The sequence below is a fragment of the Myotis daubentonii genome, chromosome 8 (genome assembly GCF_963259705.1).
Source record: "Myotis daubentonii chromosome 8, mMyoDau2.1, whole genome shotgun sequence".
Lineage (NCBI taxonomy): Eukaryota > Metazoa > Chordata > Mammalia > Chiroptera > Vespertilionidae > Myotis > Myotis daubentonii.
The window spans coordinates 44,902,481-44,923,427 of NC_081847.1; the positions used below are offsets into that span (position 1 = coordinate 44,902,481).

The following is a 20,947-nucleotide window of genomic DNA, read 5'->3' on the forward strand; positions in this document are numbered from 1 at the left end:
GTGCCCATTTCTCCCAGGTTCCCACAGGTTTCATCCAGTCTGTGTTCTCCTTGGCACAGAGGGAATTGCTACTGCCTTCCCACAGGACAAGTTACATTGTAAAGAGGACCAAATATGGGCCAGGCATGATGATGAATGTAGGTGGACAAATATGAATAGAAAATTGACTCTTGCAAAGAACACAGTACAGATGCCATTCTCACAGAACTAGGACATGGGTGGAACAAGCTCGTTTTTTAAAAAAATATGTAACAGCTTCATTGAGACATAATTCCTATACAATATCATTCACCCATTTCAAGTGTACAGTTCAGTATTTTTAGTATATTCACAGAGCTCTGCAACCATCATGATAGGGAATTTTAAACACGCCCCCCAAAAAATCCTGTAGACATGAGCCTATACTACCCATTTCCACACACCTTGTATATCAGTCCTAAGCGACCATTAATCAATTTACCTTCTGTAGCTACAGATGTGTCTATTCTGAACATGTTATATTAATGGAATCATACAACATGTATTTTTTAACTGACTTCTCTCACTTAGCATAATGTTTACAAGGTTCATCCATGTTGTAGCACATATTAGTACTTCATTCCTTCTTACTGCTGAATACATTCCATTGTATGGATATACCACATTTTATTTTTCCAATCAACATTTGGGTTGTTTAGACCTTTTGGCTATTGTGAATAATACTGTTGTGAACATTCATGTACAAGTATTTGTATGGAAATATGCTTTAAATTCTCTTGAAATTATACTTACATGTGAAACTATTGAATTATATAACTCTATATGTAATCTTTGAGAAAATGCCACTCGTTTCCAATGCAGCTGTACCATTTTCCATTCTTACCAGTAATATAAAAGGGGTCCAATTTCTCCATATCCTCACCAACACTATCTATCCTTTTTATTCTAGCCATCCTAGTGAGTACAAAATGCTATTTGTCTCACTGTAGTTTTGATTTGCATTCCCCAATGACAACTAAGTTCAGTTTTAGATACTGTTCCTTTGAGATGCCTGGGAAACAGCTAGAAAGGTTCTGGAAATGTAACTTTAAGTTTTGTAGAAAGTCTGAACTGGGGACAGATGCTGTATTCACACTTGGAAATCACATTGTCATACTCTAAAAGAAAGCCTTTCTATTTGTGGGATGTGGACAGTATGGCATTAAGTGGACACTATTTGGGACATGGGATTCTCTCAAGAATTACAAATTGTACCATATGGATAACTACTAACTCTATTCCCACCCAAGGCTAGCCTTGACTAAGCACATTGTAATCAGGCTTTTCCTGGTTTGTGGCATTAGACTTTCTAATGGCAGGGGAGGCTATTTGCCTAAGAGTTAAAAACTCAGCCTGTAGGTTTAAATCCTGACTTACACATTGCAAAACTGCATGACTTAGAGAGATTTTACTTAAACTCTAAGTCCATTTCCTTTACTGTAAGTGAAGGAAAAACATGTGTACCTAAATCCTAAAGATATTGTGAATTAAAAAAAAAAAATTGAACAGGGCTTGGTGTATAGTAGGCACTCAATAAATAACGGTTAGCCCAGGCCAATTTGTCTCAGTGAATAGAGCATCGGCCTATGGACCAAAGGGTCCCGGGTTCGATTGCAGTCAAGGGCATATACCTTGGTTGCAGACTCCTCCCCGGCCCAGGCCCTAGTCAGGGCTCGTGCAGGAGACAACCAATTGATGTGTTTCTCTCACATCGATGTTTCTCTCTGTCTGTCCCTCTCTCTTCCACTCTCCCTAAAAATCAATAGGAAAATATCCTTGGGTGAGGATTAACAACAAAAATAAATAAATAAATAAAGTTTAAATGACTGAAAGAATGAATAAATGAATGAACACACAAGTAAAAAGTACTTAGCACAATGTCCTGTACTTAGTAAATGTTCAACAGTTACTATTAATATTCAATTTATGGAAGCAAGCAGTAAAGATTAACAAACAGCAAGGGCAAACAGTTCATTGCTATCATCATCCTTTGGCCAGAACAAAACATACATGGTAGATGTCTTTATATGTTCAGCCCAGTTGGCAGGTGGCTCCCTGGGGGCCTGTCAGACAGGAAGAATTCATGTGCACCATCTCTCAGTTCTTTCAGTTGAGTAGCCATGATTTGTGAGCCGTCACGTTCATCATCCTCTTCCATCAGGCTACTTATGGCCCTTATAACTTCACTCTTGATGAGAATGCATAAAGTGTTATTGGCCCTATGTGCTTACTATATAATATTCAGACCTTAGAATAGACATCATTAAATATTGTTAAATGAAGGGTTGATGAACAGGCACACTGAAAGGACCGCATGCTAAAATAATTCCTTAACCCCCAGATGCCACAGAAAAAGCAATAAAAAATCATTGTTAAATGGTTCAAAGGGGCATTTAGAAAGGAAATTCTGGATCAAGAGCACTAGCCCAGGGGTCAGGAACTTGTTTTAAATATTGATTCTGGCATTCACTTGACCTTGAGCAAGTCACTTTCCTTCTCCGGACATTAGGTTCATCTATAAAATGAGGCGTTGGACAGTATAGTGTCTAGGTTCCTTTTCAGCTCTGGCATTATTTGATTCCACAAAAATATCCACTGCAGAATTTATTTCTACTAGTCTTTTTCCCCCTTGGTGAATCTATACTCATTTTATCCACACTGTGTTTTCAGGTTGGGTTGGCTGAAACAGAGAATCTCATGGTAGAATTGCCCAAATTGCTTTTACTTGGCAGAGATGTGCCAACCAAGCACAGAGGACTTAGGCAGGAGAGTGAAGTGTGTAGATGAGCAAAAATAAATATTTTAAAGCCAGAAAGAAATCAACAGTATCTCAACAGGTGTATTTCAGCTCCGCTGGCAGGTCTCTCTACCTCTTCTACATTCAAACCTGCTTATGTCTGTTTCCACCTCTTCCTTGTGGACGGACGGCCCTCACACTAGCTCCCTATCCTTTATTGTGTTTTTGCCTGTATGTCTTGCTTTCTTTCCCCTCCACTCCTCTGAAATCGATTACTTCCAAAGGGCCTAACAAATTTATTCCCTGGCATCATATATGCTCAGTGTGCGGCTGGTGTCAGGAACAAGAGAGGGGTTGATTCCAAGAAGATAAAGGAGGTGGAAAGTAACTCTGGAGAGAGTCTGACTCTCTTCCACACATGGACCGACACATTCCACGCAGACAGACAGGTAGACAGAGGTCACCTTTAAAGGGCAAGTCCATAGGGCAAACTGACCAAAAATATGTATAGTGCTTCATTTTTTTCAATATGTTATTTCAAATCAATTTTTCTGATAAATAGTTGTAGATATTAAGATACAGATATATATATATATACTAGAGGCCTGTTGCATGAAAAGATTCGTGAAATAGGCCTTTCCTTCCCCTGGCTGCCAGCACCGGTTTTCCTCCGGCACCGGGGACCCAGGCCTTCACTCCGGCCGGAGCTGCCTTCAAGCCTTCGCTGCCCCGGACGGAGCCGCCATCAAGCCTTCGCTGCCCCAGCCGGAGCCACCTTCAGTCTTCGCTCCGTCACTTCACACCTACGTATGCAAATTAACCGCCATCTTTTTTGGCGGTTAATTTGCATATCTCGCTGATTAGCCAATGGGAGGCATAGCAAAGGTACGGTCAATTACCATGTTTGTCTATTATTAGATAGGATATATATTTTTACATAATAATTATTTTTTTATTGTTTAAAGTATTACAAATAGTAGTACATATGTCTCCTTTTTTTGCCAATTGATCTTCCCCCGGCCTCCCCTACCCCCCAGCACATGCCCTTACCCCCCTCTCAGTGTCTTGCATCCATGATTATGCTTATATGCATGCATACAAGTCCTTCGGTTGATCTCTTACCTCCCGCCTAACCCTCCCCAGACTTCCTGCTGTAGTTTGACAGTCTGTTTGATGATTCTCTGCCTCTGTATCTATTTTGTTCATCAGTTTATAATGTTTTTTATTATCCATAAATGAGATCATGTGATATTTTTCTTTCATTGACTGGCTTATTTCACTTAGCATAATTCTCTCCAGTTCCATCCATGTTGTTGCAAATGGTTAAGAGTTCCTTCTTTTTATAGCAGCATAGTATTCCATTGTGTAGATGTACCACAGTTTTCTAATCCACTCATCTGCTGATGGGCATGTTTAGGCTGTTTCCAAATCTTAGCTATTGTAAATTGTGCTGCTATGAACATAGGGGTGCATATATCCTTTCTGATTGGTGTTTCTGGTTTCTTAGGATATATTCCTAGAAGTGGGATTACTGGATCAAATGGAAGTTCCATTTTTAATTTTTTGAGGAAATGCCATACTGTTTTCCACAGTGGCTGTACCAGTCTGCATTCTCACCAGCAGTGAAGGAAGGTTCCTTTTTCTCCACATCCTCACCATCACTTATTGTTTGTTGATGATAGCCATTCTGACAGGTGTGAGGGGGTACCTCATTGTTGTTTTGATTTGCATCTCTCAGATGATTAGTGACTTTGAGCATGTTTTCATATCTCTCTTGGCTTTCTGAATGTCCTCTTTGAAAAGTCTCTATTTAGGTCATTTGCCCATTTTTTATTGGGTTATCTTCATTTTGTTAAGTTGTATGAGTTCCCTGTAAATGTTAGAGATTAAACCCTTATCAGAGATAACATTGGCAAATATGTTCTCCCAAGCAGTGGGCGTTCTTGTTTTGTTGATGGTTTCTTTTGCTGTGCAGAAGCTTTTTATTTGTATGTAGCTTATTCATTTTTAACAAAGAAGAATAACTTTGGACTGTCATACTTCCCAAATAATAAAGTGGCAATGTTCAATCAATGAAAGAAACAATATTAACAGTCAATCACAAAACTCTCTGTCTAGATTCTAAGACTCTCAGAGAAGAGTGCAACCTACCATCTATAATAAGGTGTTTAGAGAATTTTTCTGTTATGTAGCCTGTTATGTGAAAGGTAGAGTCCTGCATTTCTATAATAAAATAAATTTATTCCATTGTTTAATTTTTCAACTCATTTTATAGTTCACATTTAAAAACATTTTATAATTAGAGTTCACATTAGCCTACACTTGCATATGTGACTTTTTGTTTACTCCACCATTTCTAAGTAGAAGAAAGATAGTTTCCTGTTATAGCAATACTCTAAACCAAGGAAACTTCATTAAAAGGGGGTAAAGTAATAAAATCAAGAGAAGAAAGAGGATGGTAAAACCAAGAGAAGGAGAAATATCGCATAATACCCAAATGTAGTGAATATAAAGAGGAAAAAAGTGAAAACATTTTTAGCATATTCCTATTCCAAGTAACATGGCTCAGGAGAAAAATATTTTACACTCATCTATCATATTAATTGCTTTAATAGTTTGTTTTGTTTTTTTCTGGGGCAAATTCTTTATCGCATTAATGAGTTTCATCAAGTATTTCAGAAAACAATTTCCCCCATTTTGCCTTCTGAATAGTTTTCCCTGTGGTCAGTTGTTGCTCCCAATTTCTCATTTCTTTCCTGTAACAGGAAAACATCATTCCCTTTATCATGTCATTCTGCAGGGCCTCTGGTACTGTCCATAAACTGTGCATTGCTACACTAACTTTAGGCTTGGCCATGTGACTTCCTTTATCTAATAGAATGTTATTGGGCATGACGTGAACAAAGACTAAATTTGCTTACATAACTTAGCTTGACTCTTATGTTGTTTCTGCCTTCTGTCATTACAAAATCATGTCCTGGGTAGCCCAGGATCCCAGAATAAGAGACACATGAAACAGTCCTGAACCTTACCCTCAACATGAAAGAGCCAACCTCAAATCTATGAAGAAAATAAAAAAGTAAATATTATAAACCACTGAAAGTTGGGAGTTATTTGTTATACAGCTTTATTGCAAAAAAATCTGACTAATACACTGCCTCTGTATCAGTTATCTAGTTCCACAATCATGCTGTGTAACAAACAACACAAACTTATGGGTTAAAACAACAACTAAAATCAGCTGGACAGTTCTGGCCTCAGCTAGGTTCAATGAAACTTATTCAAGCATCTGTAGTCAGCTTTAAGCCAACTAGGAACATCTAATCTTGGATTGACTCTTCAACTTACTTGGGAGCCTGGTTGGGGCATATGGGCTTTACTCAGCAGTGCCATTCAAGGTCTAGAGCATGCAAGGTGTCCTGAGGTCTAGGCTTTAAAGTTCTGCTCTGGGCACACTTCTGCTGCATTCTACTGACCAAATCAGGTCACAAGGCCAGCTGAGATTTAAGGTGGAAGCAGCAGCCTCCACCTCTCCATGGGTGGAGCCTCAGTCACATTGTGGAGAGTGTGGATGCAGGGAAAAGCAGAACTTAGGAAAGAACAATTATGGCTAGAGCTCATCTAGGCACTGTCTGTTCTTTTTCTTAGGTGAACCAAATCAGCAATAAATATAAACTTTGCACACAGAAGGTGTAGAATAAATTACACTGACAATGGTGAGGCAGGGAAACACTGAATAGTTTTTGTGCCCATAAAATCCAGTCATGCTAATAGCAATGGGACCTAATACTGTTTTCAAAGCCTCCTTGCTTTTAAGCACAGTGGGGCCTTGACTTATGAGTGTCCCGACTAACGAGTTTTTCGAGATACAAGCCGTCTCTCGGCCGATTTTTTGCTTTCAGATGCGAGCTAAAACTCGGGTTATGAGCCAGCTTCAGATACCCCACGGCTAGTTGGCGCAGCAAACGTCACAGTGAACGCCACAACATCAGCTCAGCATCACGTGTCTCACTCATTCACTTAAATGATTTGATATATGAGTAATGTGAGTTACGAGCTCCGTCACGGAACGAATTAAACTCGTAAGTCAAGGCCCCACTGTATTTAATAGTATTCAACTTGGAATACTCCTTTATCTAAACTGTGCCTCTTCAACATTCCTTCATTCTGTTTATACTGTAGAATATTTTACATTTAGTAAAAATGATTTCTTTTCCATTTATGCAATTATATTCCCCAAACTGTAGGACCTAGATTGATTATATGTGATTTTTAAGTCTTTCATGCACACAATTCCACATCTTCTGCCAAGACACCTCCAGTTAGGGTTACTGTTTGTGTGGGGATTATAATCTGCACTGTTTTTGCATTCTCCCACCCAACGTGCCTTGCTTAAAACTCTAAATTCAGTTGCCTTTAGATCGAGGGAAAAATGATCCCAACACCCAGTTCTTCTCCCATTCCTCTCAGTCAGGAACCATAAAATCTCATCATTTTTTACAGCAAGTAAATAAATAAAAACAAAGGAAATGCAAACAAAACTCAGAATACTGCAAGGAAAATTCTAATCATGAGGGTTTGCCAGGCAGCACATCTGTCTTAAAATATCACAGTGGTTTTCCAGAACTTTTCTGAAGTCTGGCTAAATGAGGGTTTCCCAAACTAAGGTATTATGCATCACAAATACTCACTCATAATTTTCTATTTCAATTAGTATACTACACAGAGCACAAGAAAACATAGTCAAGGCTTTAAATGATGAAAAAAATGGCATCAAAAAATCGGACTAAAACCAGAGACTATTGTGTGCTTTCAGAGAAGTCAGAACAAACACCACTTTGTGAAATTTGTAAGATTTAGTGGGAGCATTGAAATGAAAATCTTTGTAACAAGAAGATTGCTGAACCATTAGAAAACCAAAAGGCACTTTCTAAAGCAGTACTTTGATATATAACCTCCTCTCTGGGGAAAGTTAATAGTAATTCATCTCTAAGCAGTTAGCAGTGGTAGGCAAGGCTGGCCCTCTCAGACCCCCTCTTACCCCAAACCAATTTGCCCTCATGTCTATAGATCTAATAGCTCCCCAGCTTCCTGGGAAAACGGTGCTTGACAGATGGGAACTGTGACTTTGCTGTGCATGAAAGAGCGTATGCTTATTCACCTTTCCTCCACCCGCCTCTCCCAACTTCATCACAGAGCAGGTTCAGTGCAATGAGTTTTGTAGGCTTTTATGATGGAGACGATATAAGAGAAGACTCCATGAGTGGATGGAAAAATAAAGGAAGAGGAGGCACATTCTTAATCATAACCCAGCCCAGTTCTTTTTCCTACTAGGGCTGAGATACAGCTTGCCTTCAGTGACCCACATGATGCTTAGAGGTCGTGAAATCAAATGCCTCTAGGGGCCATCAGGCAACATAAATAAACAAACTGGGCCAAAAGGATCCCTTGGGTTCCTTGAAGGCACATGCCCCACATAAAAAGGAGAGTCACTTTTCAGTTCCATCTTACTGTTGCCATGTAGGAATGTGGAATCACAGACACCAGATATTGAAGGGACACAAAACAAAGGCATGGTGAGGAGTTGTTGGAAATGTGTAATTTTATGCAAAATCTTTCCATTTAAAAATGTTGACCACAGTGTGCAGGGCCAAAGAAAATATATCTGCAGGCTGGATGCAGCAACACGGAGCCCCAATTTGCAACCTACCCTGTAGAGCACTGCTACTCAAAGTGCAGCCCGCAGATTGGCACCTATGCAAAAACAACTTGTTCCAAGTCCGCAACAAGATAGAGAGCCAATACTAGAATGTAGATCAGTGCAACACTGAGAACAACTGACATCTTTTCCATAGTGAGCTTTTATTTATAGCAGATGCAAGGCACAAGCTCCTCACCTCACTGCAGATGGCATTTTGGGTAGCACTAGTCTTGAGAGAAACTTTCAGGGACCTTCTTCATGTTGCTTGAATGGACCACTACCTTGGGTCCTCAAAGCCCAGTACCGCATCAGGAATGGAAAGAAGAAAGGAGACAATAGAACTCCAGTAGGATCTGGGAAGTTGCTTATGGATAGTCCAAGACAAAGTCAGGGAATTAGGACCTGCCTGAACTCCAGTGGATCTGAGTGCACAATGTGGGCAGATAGGCAGACGGTCAGCCACCCAGGCCAAGTACTCTTTCCTCTTTCTTAACATGCCCAACAACTACCTGCACTCTCTCAGGCACCTAAGAGTTTGGGGCTTATACTTTGTCAAGATATATTGCATGTCATGGATGTTCTTTCTAGTAAAACTTGTTTATTAGTTTATTGCCTCCCTCCTCATCACTACCACCCCCTCCCAGCTCCCATATATATTTTATAAATTTTTAGAGGATAAGGGGGTCTATACCAGTATGTAGTACATATCAGATACTCTGTAAATATGAGGTGAATGAATATTATAGCAAAGGTGTATATGACGGGCACACACATCATGCTAAATAAAACATTTTTTAAAATGTTTCAGAGGCTGACATATACCTTTCTTGGGAACTGTTGAATATACTTTGTTTTTATATCCAAGACAAAAGAGATGTTCATTGACTATTAAGTACAGTATGGGAAATGCTTAAAAGCCAAGATGCTTGTAAAAGAGACTGAAGTTGATAGATATGGGAAGAATTCGGGATGAGGGTTCCCAGACATTGAGCTAGTAAATTACTGATTGATAGTCTTTTAAGGAAATAATTTGATTTCCTGTCAGGGGAAGTTCAAGAGAGATTCAGCCCAAAGGTGGATGACCTCCAGTCCTACTCAAGCCTAAGTGTGTAGCTAATGTTAGAGTGGAGAACCATGACCATGAGTTGTCTGTGGAATAATGGAGAGGTTCTCCCTCTTCTTTACTAAAATTCCTAAAGCTGGTCATGCTCACCAATCATATTACTTCCTTCAGTCTCTTTACCTTCCTTGTTCTCTCATAATTTCACATCCATTATGAGTTTTGGTGGTCTTTTCTAATATTTAGAAACTCATTATTTTTCTAATCTCCTTAAACAATTTCCTCCTATTTTCAGTACTAATAGAAGAAAAGGGTTGCTCAAAAATCCTTCTTCTAAGTCTTTATTTTACTCATCATTCAAAAGTTTCTTCTTTTGAAACTTATATTAATTATTAACATCCTCCTTCCCAAAACTTCATTGCCATCTTCTACTAGAACTTTCTTCCAACTGCCTCAAAGTGCTTGTATCAAAATTGTCTAGTCCGTCCTACTCATGTCAATGGCCATAATACATTCAGGACCACCATACTAATTATAATATATCTACTATTTAATGAGTGCCTACCATGTGCCAGTGACTATGCTGTTTCTAACCTGTTACAGCTCTGCAAAGTTGGTTTCACCCTCCTTACACAGAAGAATGCGTGATTCAGAAAAGTTTCAGAACTTGCCCAAAGCTACAGTTAGTTAGAATAAAATTTGATGCCAAAATCCAAGCTTCCCTACCAATAAAAATAATAGATAGCATTTTTTGAATGACTACTAAAATAACAGCCACTGGCTTTATACCAATTATTTCTAAATCACACAATAATTCTTGAGGTCCTTATCATTTCCCCTTTAAAGACAAGAAAAACAATGAAGCTCAGAATGTTAAGTAACCTGTTCCAAGTCACTCAAGTGGTCAAAAATTTGAACACAGATCATTCGAAGTCCAACATTTTTGCTTTTTGAAGGGACCATAGTGATGTAGAGAAATATCTCTGTTCATATTACCTTGCTGAAACTCCATTCATTTTCAGTTGCTGCATACAAACTTGACTTAAAATAATAGTAATCATATATTTCCCTCACTAATCAACAATTTGAGCAGGGCTTGGCAGGAAGGCTCCTCCCTGTTCATATGGCATCAGCTGGGGTAGTCCAACCAAAGGCTTAAGGATCTGCTTTCCAGGTGGTTCACAGCCAGGACTAACAAGTTGGTGCTGGATATGGCTGGGAGCTCAGCCTGGGCTGAAGGTCACAGACCTCAGTGCCTCTCCAAGTGGGTCTCTCCACTTGGCCTGTTATTCCTCGAAACACACGGGCTGGGTTCCAATGACAAGCATCCTATGGGAGAGCCAGATGGAAGTTGTATCGCCTCTTATGGCCTAGTCTCAAAAGCCACAAAGCATCCCATACACTGCATTTTATTTGTTAGAAGCCAATCATTAAGGCCAACCTTTACTTGAGGGGAAGCGTATGAGACTAAACCTCTTATGGGGAAAATCCTATATAATAAAAGCCTAATATGCTAAGTGTCCAGTCGTCTGGTCGTCCGTTCAACCAATCAAAGCGTAATATGCTAATGATATACTAAGGCCACTCAAACGCTCACTATGACATGCACTGACCACCAGGGGGCAGATGCTCCAACTGGTAGGTTAGCTTGCTGCTGGGCTCAGGCTGATCAAGACTGAGCAAGGAGAAACCAAGATGGCGGCATAGGGAAACACCGGAGTTTGCTGCCTCGAACAACCACTTCAAAAATACAACTAAAAGACAGAACAGACATCATCCAGAACCACAGGAAGGCTGGCTGAGTGGAAATTCTACAACTAGAAGGAAAGAGAAAAGCTTACCGAGACTCAGAGGAGGCACAGTGCGGAAATAAAATACTAAGTTAAAGAGGCACACACGGAGCGGGCTGGCAGCTGAGGGCGCGGTTGTCGTTTTCAATTGGGAGGGAGTCTCAGGCTCTGAGCACCAGTTCCAGGCGAGTCTCTGGGGACCCAGACTCATACGGGAGAAGCGGGACTGTCTGGCATCGGTCGGAACTCGAGGGCAGCTTTCTCTCGGAGGGGCTTGCAGCAATTACCGAGACACTGAGAAGCAGAGCCGCTGAGAGCAGCCATAACTGCTAGCCCCGTCCTGTTGATCCCATGGGACCCGCCCAAGCCCTGCAGGGAGGATTTTGCTGGATAGCCTAAGGCAGAGGCTAGATTAACACCTCCCTAGAGATCCAGGAGCCAATATACCCAGAGGTCAGAGTGGGACCATTCATTTTGCAGCTCCGTGGAACCATAAAGGACACACTCAGGGGACAGACTCAGTGAGCACCAAAGCCCCATTGAAGCAAGTCTTGCCCTGGAGGGGTGTCTCCAGCACAGAAGTTCTCCTACTGCAGACACAGCTGATTCTCACAGCCAATTGGCCTGGAGGTCAATTCCTCCCAGTGATACCTACAACAATCAAGGCTTAACTGCAACAAGACTGTCCACAAAGACCACAAGGGGGTGCACCAAGAGTGTCTTCCTCAGGTAATTGGGGAGGCTGAACCACTGGGCCCTAGAGGACACAGCACAGAAAACCACTTTATCAACACAGGGAAGCATAAAAAATGCGGAGACAAAGAAAAAGGACACAAATGACAGACATGGAGGAAAGCAAAGTACTGGATATAGAGTTCAAAACCACACTTTTAAGGTTTTTCAAGAATTTTCTAGAAACTGCCGATAAACTCAATGAGACCTACAAGAAATCTAATGAGACCCTCGAGGTTGTGATAAAGGACCAACTAGAAATTAAGCATACACTGACTGAAATAAAGAATATTATACAAACTCCCAAAAGCAGACTAGAGGACTGCAAGAATCAGGTCAATGATTTGAAATACAAAGAAGCAAAAAACACCCAACCGGAAAAACAAAATGAAAAAAGAATCCAAAAATACGAAGGTAGTGTAAGGAGCCTCTGGGACAGCTTCAAGTGTACCAACATCCGAATTATAGGGGTGCCAGAAGAAGAGAGAGAGCAAGATATTGAAAACCTATTTGAAGAAATAAAGACAAAAAACTTCCCCTACCTGCTGAAAGAAATAGACTTACAAGTCCAGGAAGCGCAGAGAACCCCAAACAAAAAGAATCCAAAGAGGACCACACCAAGACACATCATAATTAAAATGCCAAGAGCAAAAGACAAAGAGAGAATCTTAAAAGCAGCAAGAGAAAGAAAGTCAGTTACCTACAAGGGAATACCCATACGACTGTCAGCTGATTTCTCAACAGAAACTTTGCAGGCCAGAAGGGAGTGGCAAGAAATATTCAAAGTGATGAATGCCAAGAACCTACAACCAAGATAACTTTATCCAGCAAAGCTATCATTCAGAATTGAAGGTCAGATAAAGAGCTTCACAGATAAGAAAAAGCTAAAGGAGTTAATCACCACCAAACCAGTATTATATGAAATGCTGAAAGGTATCCTTTAAGAAGAGGAAGAAGAAAAAGGTAAAGATACAAATTATGAACAACAAATACACATCTATCAACAAGTGAATCTGAAAATCAAGTGAATAATCTGATGAACAGAATGAACTGGTGATTATAATAGAATCAGGGGCATAGAAAGGGAGTGGACTGACTATTCTTGGGGGGGAAAGGGGTTAGGGGGATGCAAGAAGACACTGGACAAAAATCGTGCACCTTTGGATGAGGACAGTGGGTGGGGAGTGAGGGAGGAGGGTGGGGTGGGAATGGGGTGGAGGGGAGTTATGGGGGGAGAAAAGAGGAACAAATGTAATAATCTGAACAATAAAAGATTTAATTAATCAAAAAAAAAAGAGCTAATCTAACAAAATAAAAACAAAAAACAAAACAAAAAAAGACTGAGCAAGAAGGGCTGGACATGCCCTGGAGCCCTCCGGTGGCCCCTCCCCCAGCTGACCTCGTCCTCGGTGGGCCCCCATTGGGGCGGGCCGGCCAGACCACACCCATGCATGAATTTGTGCACCAGGCCTCTAGTATCAAAAAATTTGTCAATATGTTTTAAAATTACAACACATACTGTCCCACAATCTCTCACCCATTTCACCTCCATCCTGCTATACTACTCACAAAAATAACAAACTTCAACCATCTCTTGCTCTCTCATTTCTTCACTGAAGTGAATAAAAATATCATTTTTTAATAAAAATATTTTTTTAAAAAAGTGTCAAACACTAGATTTTTTACTTAGAGGCTCACCTTCTTTAACTGTTTCCTGCTCTCATCTTTCTCTCTACCTTACTGCTCCTGAACCTGATGTTCTCTATCAAGAACTCTAACCCCTTTCTCCATAATCACTCATCAAGTCCTTCATCTCTCAGTTTTGGCTCCACCATGGTCAGGAATTTTACTGCTGCTCTTTCTAACAACCTCATACATCTGCAATTTGAGCACAGCTTGACAAGGAACTATTAAATATACCTTGTTTTTATGTCTGGGCCCTTCTTAGTTGCCTTTCCTCATACCATCTTCATTATCTACTCCATTTTTATCATCTTATAGTCTGTCTTACTCTCCCACAATTCCTCTCAAATTTTTTACTAAGAAGTTACCATTTATCCCTAAATCTCCCAAACTATCTTTTCCCTTTTCTCATTTTCCTCGTTTCTGCATCACTTGATATGGTTGCCTATTCCTTCTTTAAGCTTCTCCCTTTTTGTATCCTGGGAAATGTTTGTCCTTGTTTCAGTTCATTTCAGTTTAATGGAAGTGCCCCAAATAGACAGGAAAGCCAGTCCTAAAAGCAGGCCTGAGTGCAAGCATACCATGAATGATAGCACAACAAAGCAAGTTACCATATGTGTAAATCGAGTAATTATGTTATTGCCACAAGGGGCATGAGGTTGAGATGAGAAATTTTGCAAAGGTCAATATAGTATTTGTAAGTCTGCACAGAAGTATCTGCCCCAACCACTGGGATCATGACCCATGGGAGTGCACAGTAAATAGATCTAAACTTTCCTTGGGCCATAGTACTTTTGAAGTATCTAATGGAAGCTCTAGAACTTCCCTTTGGAATAAAAATATATACTGACAGAGAGACGCACATATTTGAAAATGGGGCTTAGTATGCTCCCCCTTAGATTTATTGAATTTGAGGTACCTATGGACTCCAAAGTGGACTCTACTAGGAAATAGTTGGACACAGAGTTAGGATGCTCAGCAGAGAAATTCAAACTGAACTAATTTAGTTTCAAACTGAACTAAATTCAAATTTAAAGCAAACAGATGTAGGATAGCTAATGCAACTGGTGGAGTTTATAACCCTAAAATGTAAGTATGGTAGATTGACATGTATGTTGATGGTAGACTCTTGGGAAATATCTGGAGATCAAACAGAAAGTAGAACACACAAAGAGATTGGTGAGGAGTAGCCAGGAGGAAAGAGTGGAGAGTGGAGTTTCATGTCAGAGAATTCTGGGAGGAAAGGGGTTTGTAACATTCAATAAATATTCACTAATTGCCTTTGTATTACAGGTTAAGGATACAGCAAAGAAAAAGGTGAGCAAAGTCCATGACCTACGGGATAAGCAGACATTTAATTAGTCATTATTAATATAATAAGCTAAACCAACAATTCTCTTTGTAAAGGGAAGTTTCATTTTAAGTTCGCATCATGACTTTAGTAACTGTTGCCTACTTGGCCTCTGAAGCCATTTTATAAATCTCACAAGTACATAAGCCTGCTCTTTCACTCCCATTCTGTGTGTCCCAATAACACTCTACCACCCCAACTTATACTTTATTCCTGCCACCATAACATGTGTCCTGAGCAGTCAGTTCCCGCCCAGGTTGAGTACTTAGCAATCCTGTTATTCTATACTTGACAAGGGCTCAATGCTGGTTTAAATCTAGGCTGTACTACTTACTAGCTACATAACCCTGCGCAAGTACTAACCACTATGTATTTCAGTTTTCTCATCTGTAAAATGAAGGTGAACCTACCTCCCTCCTATTGATATTGTGGGGCATTAAATCAGATAATATATGTAAGCCACAGACAATTTTTGGCCTACTGTTCATTAAATTTCAAACAAAAAAAAAGGAAAAACATAAAACAAAACTAGAGATGTGTTTAGGACAATTCAACCTCCCTTGATTTAGAGGGGAAGCTAAAGAAAGCCCAGCCCTCACCCTACCATTTAAGGAAATCATAGGAGACCATGTATTTCAGTGTACTTATAAGAAACATCCTCCTCTCTCAAATACAACAGGGAGGTCAAATAATATAAGCCTGAAAAGTGTCCGTGGATTGGGCAAGAACACCTTGGGTAAGCTTCAAAAGCCATTTCAATTGATTAGGGAAGGCAAAGCCAGTAATCACCAGGTAGCAGAGTGAATAGGAAGTGAGAAAGTGAAAACTGTATGAACTTTCCTTTCAGGAAGTGTGGCTACTACAACAATGAGAAGGAGGCGCTATCCTAATATATAAAAACCCAGGGTCCGTAATGACCGACCAAAGGCTCAACCGAACACTGGAAGTCAGTCCTGTAGTCAGTGCTGGGTTGCCGAGGTGACCCAGCACTGACTGACGCTGCTGCAGGTGCAGTGACCCAGCACTGACTGCTGAGAGGGCTGTGGGTCAGGCCTGGAGAAAGGCCCAGAGAGAGAGGCAGGGTCTGATCTGCAGCCTCTGTGGCAGCTGTTGATCAGTGGTTGCCTCTCTTTCTCTCCGGGCTTCGCCAGCAGCCAACCTCTGTTTCTCTCCCAGCCTCCACAGGGGCTGCTGATCAGCCCTGCCTCTCTGATCAGGCCTGGAGATAGGCCCAGAGATGCTGACTGGCATAGAAACCGACCAATCAGAACCAAATCTGGATGAACTGTGAGGAGCCAATGGCTGCCTAGGAGATGGAGCTTTTGATGCTGACTGGCATAAATACTGACCAATCAGAACCAAGTCTGGGTGAACTGTGAGGAGCCATTGGCTGCCTAGGAGGTGGAGCTTTTGACTTTGACTGGCATAGAAACCGACCATTCAGAACCAAATTGGCCGGCAGGGGAGGGCAGTTGGGGGCAAGATCAGATCAACAGGGGAGAGCAATTGGGGGCAAGATCAGACCGGAAGGGGAGGGCAGTTAGGGGTGATCAGGCAGGCAGAGGCAGTTAGGGGCAATCAGGCTGGCAAGGGAAAGCAGTTGGGGATGAGATCAGGCCGGCAGGGGAGGGCAGTTAGGGGTGATCAGGCAGGCAGGCAGGTGAGTGGTTGGGAGCCTGCGGTCCCAGTTTAAACCGGCAGTTGGACATCCCTCAAGGGGTCCCTGATTGGAGAGGGTGCAGGCTGGGCTGAGGGAACTCCCCACTCCGTGCATGAGATTTCGTGCACCAGGCCACTAGTTTAATTATAATTAACTGGTGCTCCTCTACAATCCCATGAACTTTCCCTGAATAGAGCAAAATTGGTCTTTTGGGTCTTATTTGAGCAAAACCTCATTTATTTTCTCTCAAATTTGAAAAGAGGTAAGGTTGTTTTAAATATTCATCCTGTTCTAATGACCAGCTTTCTCTCCTTCCTGCCAATTTGATGACATTTATGTATCAGGAGGAGTGGCTAAATCTCTCTTTCTGGAGATATTTAAGAAACAGATAGACAATATTGCTGAAAGGATTAAACTTGCTTTAAACTAGGTGACCTCTGAGGTCTCCTTCACAACAGCAGAAGTTAATGCTCTTTGGGTTCCTCTATCCAAAATCAATTCCAAGTGGTCATATCAATCTCTCCACTGAGAAAGGACTATATAATCTTATACCACATGCCCTTGCTGATTATATCAGCTGTACACCCTGATTCCTAGTACTTAGAGAGGCTACTGATGGCTTTCAAGTCCACTGCCCCATTTATATTTTGCTTTCAATGCCAAAAAAGTCAAGAGGACCATATTCACTTAGCACTTTTCTCATTAAAACCAAACATGAGCTGAACCACCCCTTCCCCCAACCTATACCACTCAAACCAATAATAACCTCATTTAATTCCAGTGCAGAACAATGTCTTTCTCTTAAAATTAATGTCTTGTCCACATAAAATTGAAATACAGAATGCAGCCTTCCTAATGACAAGTAGAAATCATAAAGGTGACTTTTAAGGAGATAAATTTATTCTGTCAGGGAAGGAATAAAAACCTTTTGCTACTCACCTGTGACTTGAACAGTCCTAAGCAGTGAGTTCTTCCCTTATTTGTAACTAAACATGATCTATCACTCAACCTTCCCTTGCTGATGTGTTAAATTAATATATATCATTAACATAGACATCATTTCTGATCCTCACATTTTCAATGGCTCTGTATGAAAAGACCAGGCAGTGTGTTGGCATCCAATAGCCATGCACACAGAATACACTATACAAATGAATAGGTGGTAAGAAACACGGCACTCTAAATTATTTAAAATAACATAATTGTACAGTCTCCCTTTAAAGAGAATCTCAAGCAAGGTAGTGCAAACTGTTTTGAGGTAATGGAATCATAAAGAATTAAAATGAACCAATAGAGATTTCTGGAAATAAAATATAGAAATATTTCTGCTGTTTAATATGCAAGCCCAGGTTTTAAAATAGGGACATATATATTGGATAATTTAACAGAGAAGGGGTGTTTTACTCAATGAATCAAAATCAAAAGTCTTTTTTTTAATTTTTATTTATTGATTGATTTTTTTAAATATATATTTTATTGATTTTTCACAGAGAGGAAGGGAGAGGGATAGACAGAAACATTGATGAGAGAGAAACATCTATCAGCTGTCTCCTGCACACCCCCAACTGGGGATGTGCCTGCAACCAAGGTACATGCCCTTGGCTGGCTGGAATCGAACCTGGGACCTTTCAGTCCGCAGGCCGACGCTCTATCCACTGAGCCAAACCGGTTAGGGCTGAATCAAAATCAAAAGTCTTGCATTCAATCTACTGTTACCCATTTTCAAGATGTGACCTAAGATAAATGTTGGCTATTCTCTCAAAGATAACTTCCTCCAACTGTGTTTTTTGTTGTATTACTCCCAGTGATCAACTATCATTTGGTAAATACTTACTAGGTGTCAAGTATTTAATTTAATCCCCACAACAAACCTTCAAGACTTATTTTAGCATCCTCCTCCTTCTCATCATCGTCATCCTCATCATCAGCATTATCATCATCACCAGCATCCCATTATGCAGACAAGAATTATAATCAAAACTTGTTAAATACCAGTGATGTATTTAATTCATTTACTACAACTCTATCAGGTAGTTACTACTATCACTATCAATGCCATTATTACCATCATTCCTGACATAGGTAAACTGAACAACAGAACATTTACATAGTTGGTTCAAAGTCACCAGTAAGTGGAAAGTATATCCTGCCTCTCAGATAAGGAAAATAAGGCTCAGAGTGGAAAATTATCTCAGTCTAGGTCACAGAGAGAGAAATGGGGATAAAATGCAACCCCCCCCCCTTTTTAATGTTTACATTTTATTATAGAAATGTTCAAAATAGGTACCCAAGTAGAGAGAATGGTATGAACTCAAAACAAGACTTTCAGTTCCCAGTCTAAAGCCCCTTTTCTAGAACATGTTTCACTTATGAAATAAAAAAATTACTCCAGCAATTTTTAATTGAAAGAACTTTGTTATTTCTAATTTTAGAGGTAATGCACGTTTGTTATACAACCATTCATTCACAATAGAAAGGTTTGCTTCTATTGTGCATATCCTTCCAGACTTTCTCCATAGATGGGTGGGCACATGATACATTGTTTTTTACAAAACGTAAACATACTATTATATACACCTTTAAAACCTGCTGATTTTGTTCTTTAAATGTACCATGGATATGTTTCCATTGCAGTAAATATTGATCTATAGCTTCATTCTTGATATTCACATTGTATTCCATTATATCAATGAACCATCATTTACTTAACTAATTCCTTGTTGATGAATATTTGTTTTTTCAATTTGTTGTTTCCATAAAAATACTGTGGCAGATCTCCCACCTTATACAACTTTATACGCTTGTAAAATCAATTCTTAGAAGTTCCTGGCACAGAATAGGTTCTCAATAAATTTGTTTAATGAATGAAAGTGAAATGGCTATAATAGTTTTTATAAATCAATAAATAATATGTAGAGATTTTTAAATTGCTACTTAAAGATCCATAGATACTAATTAGACCTGGAAAAGCTTTATCAAAACATAGCTGCAAAGTGAGATTATCCCTTGAAAGTCCTTTGCTTCATATTAAGTTACCAAATTTTGTACATATAAAGTATCAGTGTTTTGTGTGTGTGGTATAAAGCACATACAAATGAATATCTTTAGATGAAAAATAAAACTTTTTTAAAATTTTAACATCTGAGTAAATAGATATCTGAGGAAAAGCATTAATGCAAAAACTCATTGATTTAACCTCTTCATTTTTAAATACATTTAAAAACTCAAGATATCTTAAATTATTTATTCAACAGTAAATTGCTAAACTCAATCCTCTATTCCATAATCTGGGTGGCCCCATTCCTCTGATTTGCTCCAAGTAGGTGTAGAATCCAACTGGCTATCAGATAATAAATTTTAGTACATTTGCTAGTATTCGGTTCATTTTTTTTTCTTTCCTCCTTTCAAGTTATCAAATACACAACGTGACCTGGTGTTCTGTGCTCTGCACAGAATTTGGTACATACCTCTCTGAAGTTCTGCCAGACCTGTACTTGGCTATTTGTTGTTCATGGGTAATACCACTAGATGGCATACTCCTCAGGTTTGGTAGTGAATACTCGGACCAAATCTTTTCCAACGCTCAAAAATTTCTAATCTACTGTAATAAAGCTGCTTTTATGATGAAAAAAATAAAAGCTATTCATGGTTTAAAAGACCTATATAATTACATAACTATTTAAAAAACAAAGTTTGGAAGGAGAGGTCTTGAGAGATGTTAACTTTGCAATTTATGTAGTAAGTATTAATTTGAGATAAAATTAAAGGGTCATTATGCATATGCCATTTAGCATTTCAGCCACATGAACCTAGATTTGCATGGGAGACATTTTTCCTTTTTTTAAAAAATATATTTTACTGATTTTTTACAGAGAGGAAGGGAGAGGGATAGGGAGTTAGAAACATCACTGAGAGAGAAACATCGATCAGCTGCCTCTCGCACACAACCAAGGTACATGCCCTTGACCGGAATCAAACCCGGGACCCTTCAGTCCACAGACCGACGCTCTCTCCACTGAGCCAAACTGATTAGGGCAAGGGAGACGTTTTTCAATGGACACAGATAATTTATTTATTTTACAATTTCGAAGTGTATTTTATCTTTATTGTGTTGGTTGGTAAAGGAAAGTAGCACGGGTTTTGGAGTGAGTTTGGGAAAGAGAACACTGATAAACATTCTTCACTTGACCTCTGTGACTGAGTTCCTTGAGAATC

General features: G+C 39.8%; 2 protein-coding genes across 2 annotated transcripts in view; one reads left to right on the forward strand and one right to left on the reverse strand.

The window, feature by feature from the left end:
- Positions 1-20,947, forward strand: part of CDH20 (cadherin 20) — a 210,827-nt gene that overhangs the window by 100,541 nt on the left and 89,339 nt on the right. The gene's annotated exons all lie outside the window — the stretch shown is intronic.
- The window catches only part of RNF152 (ring finger protein 152), a 433,790-nt gene that overhangs the window by 66,008 nt on the left and 346,835 nt on the right, over positions 1-20,947 (reverse strand). The gene's annotated exons all lie outside the window — the stretch shown is intronic.